This window comes from Rhipicephalus microplus, chromosome 3 (genome assembly GCF_043290135.1).
Source record: "Rhipicephalus microplus isolate Deutch F79 chromosome 3, USDA_Rmic, whole genome shotgun sequence".
Lineage (NCBI taxonomy): Eukaryota > Metazoa > Arthropoda > Arachnida > Ixodida > Ixodidae > Rhipicephalus > Rhipicephalus microplus.
The window spans coordinates 232,659,755-232,669,355 of record NC_134702.1 but is presented as its reverse complement, the minus strand read 5'-3'; the positions used below and the strand labels follow the sequence as shown (position 1 = coordinate 232,669,355).

The following is a 9,601-nucleotide window of genomic DNA, read 5'->3' as shown; positions in this document are numbered from 1 at the left end:
CATTTGTGTTGACGCTTGCGCTTCGCCTTTTTGCGCCCTTGGCCCTTCAGCAAGAAGTGATCTGCCGTTGTGTCCTACTGTGCGATTTTTTTTTTTACAGTGAACACGGCTTGGCCTTTAAGTATATCTGTTGCCGCCAGTGTCCTGAGCCCTCGCCTTGTCGCTAGACGCGATTGCTTTTGTGTTGAACTGCTCGCATCCCCCCCCCCCTTTTTTTTTAAATTTAGTGGCGCGGTCTGGTGACCGCGCGTTTCAAGACGTGATCACCGCGATCGCAGTGTGTTGTACGGCTATGGCCAGTGAAAGCAGCGCGTGTGAGACATTGGCGCACAGCGTGATCGAATGCGTCAAAGACAATGAGAGCTCATCGCCTGACGATGACGTGCTTCGAGCAAACATCACCAATCAACGTCACGCCTGCAGCTGGGTAGAAGACTACGGCTTGAACACGAATACGTCATGGGTTGTAGACTTCGTAAAGCCAACAGCAAAGTGTGAAAGGCAATGCAAAAAATGATGTTATAACTTCAAAAATAACTTACGTCGTCTCTGGTGATTAAACTTAATGTTTTGCGGATAATGTCCAGTGATGCGCCGTCTGAATGGTTGTAGACAACGTGGAGACGATCGGCACGAGAGGGCTAGACTCCACTCATTCAGTGACATTTCTCAATTATATAGAAATAACGAAACGCGCATTCCCACCTCCTAGCTGCAAACTGGACACGCTTCAGGTGATTCACCGGAGATGCCTTGAAACCAGAACTTAATGCGCTTACAAGTGCCCTCGCATGGGGAACAGAAGAGAGTGCTTTTTTTTTTCTCAGAAACACTGCAAAAAAGAATGAAAACTTAAACAAACGTGGTACAACATGGCCGTATGTTTTCGCAATTACATCCCCGAAGCAAAACGTATCTTGTATAATAATAGAGGAGCCACCTGAAAGCATGTACCTGGGACTGTGAAATAGTTGAGAAAAAAGTTGTATGACCCCCCCCCCCCCAGATTAACTACAGACACAGTAGAGAGTGCAGTGACTAGCTTAGATATCCAATGCCAACTTTTAACATTGTGCCGATTCCAGGAAGCGTTTGTGAGAGTTTCTCTTGACTCCCCCCGGTTTGGCTTATACAAAAGCAATTCATTAGCAAAATATTTAGTAAAATTGTCTCACTCATCAATCACTGTGCCAGAAAACTAATTGATTAAATCCCCTTTTTTTTTTGGAATCGTGAGAGCATCAAATGTTTACCATAAAGTTCCAGCTTGCACAAATAAGAGCTAATGGTCACGATAAATTCAAATGCAGAGTTTTTGCAGGCTTTACAACTGCGACCTCTTGTTCAAATTTCAAGTTTTGTGGCAAGCCTCTAAGATGTGTCCACGGTAGCTAGTACCTTTGCAGCAGGATTGGCATTTTTTGTGATTTATTTATCCTAATGATGACATTGCAGTCACTGAACAAGTGAAAATAAAAACACACTAGAGACACTCTGAGATCTGTAAGAGCCCCTTGATTACTACTAGGAACCTGTACTAGTTCCAAAACGTCTCTCTTTTGTTTTTGCCTAAACTTGTTGAGTGACTGGAACTTTATTATCGTGTTTCCTCACCACCTGAACTGTCGTCCAACTCTAACCTACATGCTGAAAATGTCTTAAATGTGCGTCGGTTATGCATGAAGTGAATTTAATGAGTGCGTTTTTGGCAGGTTTGTTGAGTTAATCCTTTCAGATGCCACCTGTGAAGAACTGTCTGTAAATGCGTCAAATTATCACATGATTTCAAGGCTGTCTATATTCTATTCAGCAACAATAAGTTTATAATAGATTAATTTAGGCATTTCGTAGCAGTTAATTGAAATTGAGCTTTTGTGGAACATCTACTTATTTTAAAGACATTCATATTTGATTCTTGCATATATAGAATGAAATGTCAGACTAGAAATATACCGGATATTAGTTTCTCATTTGAATGATATTGAGAAAAGAAAAAAAGATATTTTGAAGTGGCTCCAGCAAAGTGCCGCAATGAACGACTCGTCGACTATGGTAGTGCTTCCGGAAAAGCGATTATATGCAACAGTAGGGTGAAAACTGAAGTTAAAGACAAGTTTATTATAGAGAAGGTTGATTATTTCATCTAAACCTCATCCTACTTGCACTTTTTTAGCCCCTAGTTGATACAACTAGCAAAAGCAAGTGATGTACACAATTGTGTACAAAGCGTTAAAAGGGTTAAACACACTGCAAGGAGATTTGTGCAGGTACCTAGTAAGTGCTCAAGTAACTGGTGGATTTTTCCTTTGATCAAATGGCATTTGCAGGCGAAGCAGACCCCTTTCGTTACTGCTAATGTCACTGAAATTCTAAATTCGTACTGCTTTGCAGGATGGTGTTCCACAAAGTATGGCGGTGCGAATAGGCAAAGCGTGAAAAATCATCTGGTGAGGCTGAAGCACACTGCCCAGCAAAGATTGACCTCAAAATCAAGAAGGTCAACAGAAATACAAAGCGTAATGATGCCTTGCTACGTGGAGAAAAGCCATTGCCAGCTGTGATATCAGAAAAACCACAGCCACAGCACTGCAGCAGCAGACGCACTTTCTCGTCTTACTCCAACGATGCAGACCAGAGAGACCTTTTTGGCATACTTTGACAACGGCATGTCACCAGGTGAAGCGATCAGGCTTCACGAGAGCAAACTACTTGTGCAAGAAGATGGGTATGCCCTCGTTGCCAACCCAGCAGTGAACCCATCGCCTCCTGCCATATACTACTGGCACAGGCTCTGGAGAGAAAAAAAATTTTGGAAAGGATGTAGACGCCCTCTTAAGAATAGCTGAGAAGATGCCACTCTATGCTAAACATGGTGAGTTGACTATTACAGCACTGCACTTGCCCCATAGGTTCCATACTTGCTGCAGCTGTCTAGTAGTTATGGTGCTTGACTGCCAACCCAAAGTTCGCAGAATTGAATCCTGGCTGGGGCAATTGCATTTCAATGGAGCCAAGATGATAGAGACTTGTCTGCTTAGATTTAGGTGTGCACTTATGAACGGCATGTGGGCAAAATTACGGTTGTCTCCCAATATAGTGTCATGATCATATCATGGTTTTGAGACATAAAACATTATAAATTATTATTATTATTATTATTATTACTATGATTATTATTATTATTATTATTATTATTATTATTATTATTATTATTATTATTATTATTATTATTATTATTATTATTATTATTATTATTATTATTATTATTATTATTATTATTATTATTATTATTATTATTATTATTATTATTATAGAATTGCATCATTGAAGGTTATTAAAATACTAAGCCCTAGTTTGCATGAATGTTTTTTTAGAAGACTTCCAATTACAACAGATGTTGAAACCCATTTTCTAGAATGTTGTATCAGTGCAGCACTTCATTCACAGATTTTGGACACTGTTAAAGCACTAAGGGAGCTGTAGAGGTCAGACATAGCATTTTCAGTTACAAAAGATAATACATCCACTCTTATAACAGTTCACTAATATTTACAATATTAACACGAGACATTCATGTACTATTGTGGCAAATGTTTCAGAGGGAATCCATACAGGTTCCTAGTATGAAAAGTCATACATCACGCAGTTGCATATAGTAGAAGAAGCACCATTATTGCCACTACTCTCAAGCTCTAGATGGCGCCCAATGCTAGCAAAAATGTTCAGCATCGAGTAATGACGAACAGAGCTACTTTCTTTCGTAAGGATCATAATGTCATCACCAGGGTGCTGTAACAATGCGTAGCTGTTGCAGGATGACATGCCATAATATTGCTTGTAACAAAATTGAGAAGCACGTAAAATCAGTGCACAAAGATCTCTTTATAAAAAAAATATCATTCAGTCCCACAGCGAAAACGGTTTGAATACTCCAACATGCCACTATATTAATTGCATACTAGGTGTCACTTAGTAAATATGCTTGCCTGTTTATGAAAGTTTCAAGTGACGAATAGCAGAACAAAGTGGAACACTTCTGACTGTTTATTTTGCTCTACAATATTCACTTCCAGCTTAAATTACTAAATTATAAATTGTTAAGAAGACATGATAATAAATTTGTGACAAAATAGAACATGAGTACCACATCCCAGAGCTTCATTTTCACAAAACAACTGAGTACCATACAAGGTTTTCCATTCATCTCTTGGGCTAACTGCACCTCAGGTTACGATGTTGCAGGTGGTGCTCCTCTGACTATTACTCATCAATGCTGTACAGTTAGCATTTGGACCTATATGTTGGCTATTAAATTAATGGCTTGTGACCAAACATTTGGGTCAATAACAGCTCAATGGTCACAGCACGCTGCAGCTGCACCCTGCAGTGCTTAATTCCAGCATTTACATGTTGTGGATGAGATTTTAGCTCGCATCGCTTACAACTTTTTAAAATGATACCATAAAAGCTGTCGTCAAATAAGTGGATGTGGCACCCCTGCAGCCCAATGTAACACACACTTTTTTATGGAAATAAATGCAAAGGTCATACAAATCACCATTTTCAAAACTAATTATTTATTCAGCAAATTCAAGTCTTCAAAAAATATGTCTTCCTGTATTCTCCCTCACTCAACCCTTTTTAGATGCTTGCTTGAATACCAATGTAAAAATAATTGTTTACATTGCTTGTACTTTAGTCATGTACCAGTTGCTGTACCACTTCATGCGATCATTACTTCTTTCTCCCCAATTTTTCTTTGGAAGCATTGAGGCAACATGCACAGGTCTAACGTGCATAGAGCAAATGGCCTGCTTTTCACCCGTAAGTCATCTGTAATTGTTGTGCAGGCAACATCACAGTGAGGACCATCATTTTGCAAAATTAGTCTGCAGACAGCATTCACAACTACCTAGTTTTAATAGGAGGTATTCAATGAGCTCTTCATGCCAGGCAGTGCCAGTGCAGGCGCTGCCATAGCCATGGTCTGTCAGCGTTCTGGATTATGACAGCGTGTTGTTTGGTGGCGGTGCACATCACTAACCCCTTTTCTTATGAAAGTATCAGCAAAACACACACTGACGAGAACTTTGGTTGTGGAATGACGATGTTTATGCGCGAAAGCACAAATATGCGACTTCCATGCTAGGACCCCTTGCATATGATGTCATCTGATTACTTTCTTTATGCAAGAATAAGAGAGTGTTTTAGTAGATAAAGGGTACTATAGTTGAAACCTTTTATAAGAGACATTGATATAAGATACAAATGGGTATAAAAAACACCAGTTTGCCTAAAGTAAAATACGGAGTGATAGGAAAAATGCATACATGGTAATCTGCTTATAAGGGACAAGAATTGCTGCCCGGAGAATGCCACTTATAAAGGGGTTTAGCTGTACTAAGCATGGTATCTGGAGAAAAAGTCAGTATTCTGTAACAACATTTGTATCTCGGCAAAAGGCGGAATCTGATACTTTTGCAGATGGTTACTGACAAGACTGATCCATTCAGTCATTTGACATCTACATCTACATTTGCATCTCACTTTCCTTGTTTTTTTTTACACTTGGTTGTTGGACCATGCTTACACCCCAGAGCTTTAAAAACAATTGTTCTAGAAGTCACCCGCTAGCATTTCACAGTGTGCGATTCCCTGATACAGCTCTTTTATAAGCCACTGCGGTAACTATTTCGATTACACTACGAAGCTGCGGCACACCATAAACAGTGCGATTGCATTATCCACAGGTTACATCCACAGATACTTAGTGACTTGCCTGTTATGACTGCAGCAATAGTACCTTGCTGTTAAAATTGGATGCTTTCGACCCAGGAGGGATTGTGGCAGGCTGGTATTTTACCATAGAGCACCAGTGCTAGACTAAAACTTTTTTTGTAAAATGACCATATAGAGGCGTCATGTTGAGCAGTGAAGTGCGTTTACAGGAGTGAAATAGCATGGTGGAAGAGTAGAATAACAATCATGGGTCACGCTATGTGAACTGCATAAGTTTTCCCAACTATGACGATGTGCTCGGCGGTAATTCTGCAGTATCATTTGCCATAGCATGGACAAATAGCATATAAAGCTTCAAAGATATGTAGTGGGTACCTCACTTCTTTGTAAAATATTGAATAACTGCACAGTGGGTGCTTCCCTAATTGACAAAAATTATAATGATTTCTGGCATAATAAGTACCCTGTAAGTTCACTGGTAGTTACACCAAGAGAGGTTACAATGGGTTCCAGCTTTTACTGTGACTGAGCTACATGTGTTGTGCATGCCTGATTCTTTTATATTTATATATATATATATATATATATATATATATATATATATATATATATATATATATATATTAGAACATTGATAGTATGGATGCTGCAAGCTTAAAAAACAGTCACAAAATTTCCTCAACTTCTCACAAAAGTTATATCACACTCATTTATACCTCACAATAGGCAGCTTATTACAGATTTCAGTTAGAGTTACCGAACATAATAGCTGGTCCTCACAGGCAATACAATAATTATCAACTGTCACTAATGTAGCCTGTGGCTTCATATTTACACATGATAAGTTAAGTACTTTGGATCTATAAATTTACGTCACAAAAAGTTTGATTTATGGCCTTGTTTTGTTCAGCACTAACAAACTGAAATCGCTACTCTGTTCTTGTGCACATAAATATGATGACATATAGCCTTGTGTTCAGTTCCTGTCGACACACAGATCCATGCTCTAATCCATGTGTTTACTTCTGTGCACAGATTATGTTGCAGTGTTGTTTCTTTTTCTTCAAATTTGATCCCTTTCAAAAACATTTTTGCATTTCTTTACTCGTTGCAGGCCTTGATGTCAAACTGGGCTGCTCAGATGATGGCCAGTACTGGATGGTCTTGGTTGCGACACCGATCATGAGACGGGCACCGTAACTAAATGCAGCAAAAGAAATTATTTTTATTTTTTTGATTCGACATCATGTGACACAATACAAAGCACCGTGACTGCTCTTCTGGCAGCCACGAATGTGGGTGCTGTACCCATCGCCTGCACCACTTTAAGTTTATATTTTAATTACCTGGATGACTAGGGTTGCTGACCCTTCACAGACAATATGCAATTCTTGAATGTTTCTGGCAATGTTTTTGTTAACTAGAAACTGCATGCCGCACTGTTTTATCGGAAAGCCCTCTGTAGCAGTGGGCCCGTTAGTACTGTATGTGCCTTTCCATTTGTAATATCTCTAAGGTCAATTATATTCCGTGTTCCAAATATTCCAAGTTTTCCAAATCTTGAAGTAACTCTGCTAATCTAACTGTACTTGAGAAAATCCTTGTGTTCAACATTGTGCAGGACAGATAACCACAGGTCAGTTAGAGCTACAGTATAGATACCAAGGGATGAATGCCATAGGCAAGAATGGCAGCAGGTGGATAAAGTCACAAAATTTGAAAGTTCACTCACATAAAGTGAAATCAGCTCCCACAGAATAGGATTAGTTGCATACTATTGTTTGACCTTGAGTGCACATAAAATAATAACCCAAAAATGATGAATGGTGATGATTTGCTGGTATCTAATGCTAATATGGTGGGATGCAACAAGACGTATGATTTGTGTTAAAAAAATGCCAGGCCTGCGCTAAAGACGGAGCACAGTCACAGCAAAAACTAGAAGAGTTGCCTGTCAGAGCCTTTCAAAACACTCATTGGGTAAAAGATGCATGATACCCACTAGGGCACTAATAATAAAATTTCTTGGGTAGTAGGCAGACATTCATTATGCTTTTTTTTGAGAAGCATGTATCCGCTGAACACTTGCAAGGAATTTTGAGCAAACTGTTCATGCAGTGGCTGAGGACGATGAGGAATAATAGCTGAAGTGGGTATGTGCCACAGTTAATAGGGGAACAAGAACAAACTTTTGTAATTGGTTGGGGTATTGGATGACCCACTTGTTACACTATTCGCGTTGTGCGGGGACTTGTTGTTCTTTTGCTGTTTTAAAACCCTTTGTAAGTCATACTAATGTGATTGCTTTTCAGACATTAAGCCTGCCTAAGGCAAGTTTGCCAACAAGTCCCAAGTACCGGTGTGGCTCAGTCATTCTTTCGCCGGCACTCGCACGCGTCGGACGCAGGAATCATGGGCTCCCGCGGAGCGGCAAAGGCGGTCCTTGGTGGCCGCGGAAACAGGATTACAGACGAAAGTGACAAGGATTATGAGATCATCTTGCCGAATCTGCCAACAGGACGTATTGTTGTGAACACAGTGTTTTTGCATGGTGATATTCGAGTGAGGCCTTTCAAGGTCGAAGATTTCCGAGACGCTCTGGACAAGGAACGACTGCTTCCCGACGTAATTGCATTGGGCGCCTACCAGATCAACCATGTGTGGGCCGTCACCTTTAACAGCCAGGAGGCGACGAAGAGGTTGACTGAACTGAAAGAACTCCAGGTCAAGGGACGTCGCTGCCTCGTTATCGACCCTCAGGAGCAGAAGGTGAGGCTGCGGCTTCACTGGCTGTTACACGGCGTTTCGGACGAAGATGTCCGCACGGCGTTGGCAGCGTTCGGGAAAGTTACAGAAGTGACCCGGGAACGCTGGCGTGTGGAAGGAGTCAATGAGAAGAATTCGACGACCCGCACTGTTTTCATTAAGCTGAAAAGCGGTATGAAAGTCGAGGACCTGCCTCATGAGATACGAGTCGCCGGTGAATTAGCCTTAGTGGTAGCTTCAGGTCGGCCTATGCAATGCCTGCGTTGCAGCGGAACAGGACATGTGCGTCGCGAGTGTAAGGTGCCTCGGTGCTCGCGCTGCCGGCGTTTCGGGCATGGGGACGCGGAATGCGTCCGTTCGTACACCGCAGTGACCGCGTCAGCGGAGGCCGAAGATGCGTCAGAACACATTATGGACGTGACAGAAGCAGAGGACGCGGCTGAAGGTTGCGGAGATCAAGTTGCAGAAAATTTGAACTGCACATCTGCAACATCAGTAGACGAATCTACACCGGCACCTGTTGACACTCAACCAGGTTCTGCAGCTGTATCGACCGATACAGCTGACAATGCGGTGACAGACGCAGGCTGTGAAGTAGACGGAGCGTCTGCCCATGCGTCGGAGCAAGGCCAAGTTGTCGATGGTGCCTCCTGTAGCGTTGGTTTCGACACGAAGATAGAAGGAAACACGTGCAATGCCAGCCGCGTCTCTTGGCCCAGCGGTGCCGTTTCAGCCATTAAAAGACCATTGGAAGACCCTGTGAAGACGGCAGACAAGAACAGTGCAAGTAGCGTGGAAGAACCACCGGCAAAAACGCCGACTGGCAGACGCACCAGCATGAGAGCAAGAGCTGGTGGCACCACGGACAAAAAAGCTGTAAACAATTCTCTTCTACTGTGCAGTAGAACCGGGCGGTCGGACGGTCCTGGAGGCGTCTAGCGTAGCGCTAGACGTGCAAGGTAAGCGCCATGCTCCGGGCCTAACTCCTCCACATGGTTGTAATGGCGCCTCAAGTATCATTTAGCTTCGCCACGCTGAATGTTAGAGGCTTGGCTTCAAAGAAGAAGCAAAGCCAAGTCTACCGGTTGTTATTGGA

General features: G+C 41.8%; 1 pseudogene; it reads left to right on the top strand.

The window, feature by feature from the left end:
• Positions 1 to 292: 292 nt before the first annotated feature.
• LOC119168038 (uncharacterized) lies at positions 293 to 6,939 on the top strand (annotated as a pseudogene).
• Positions 6,940 to 9,601: the final 2,662 nt, after the last annotated feature.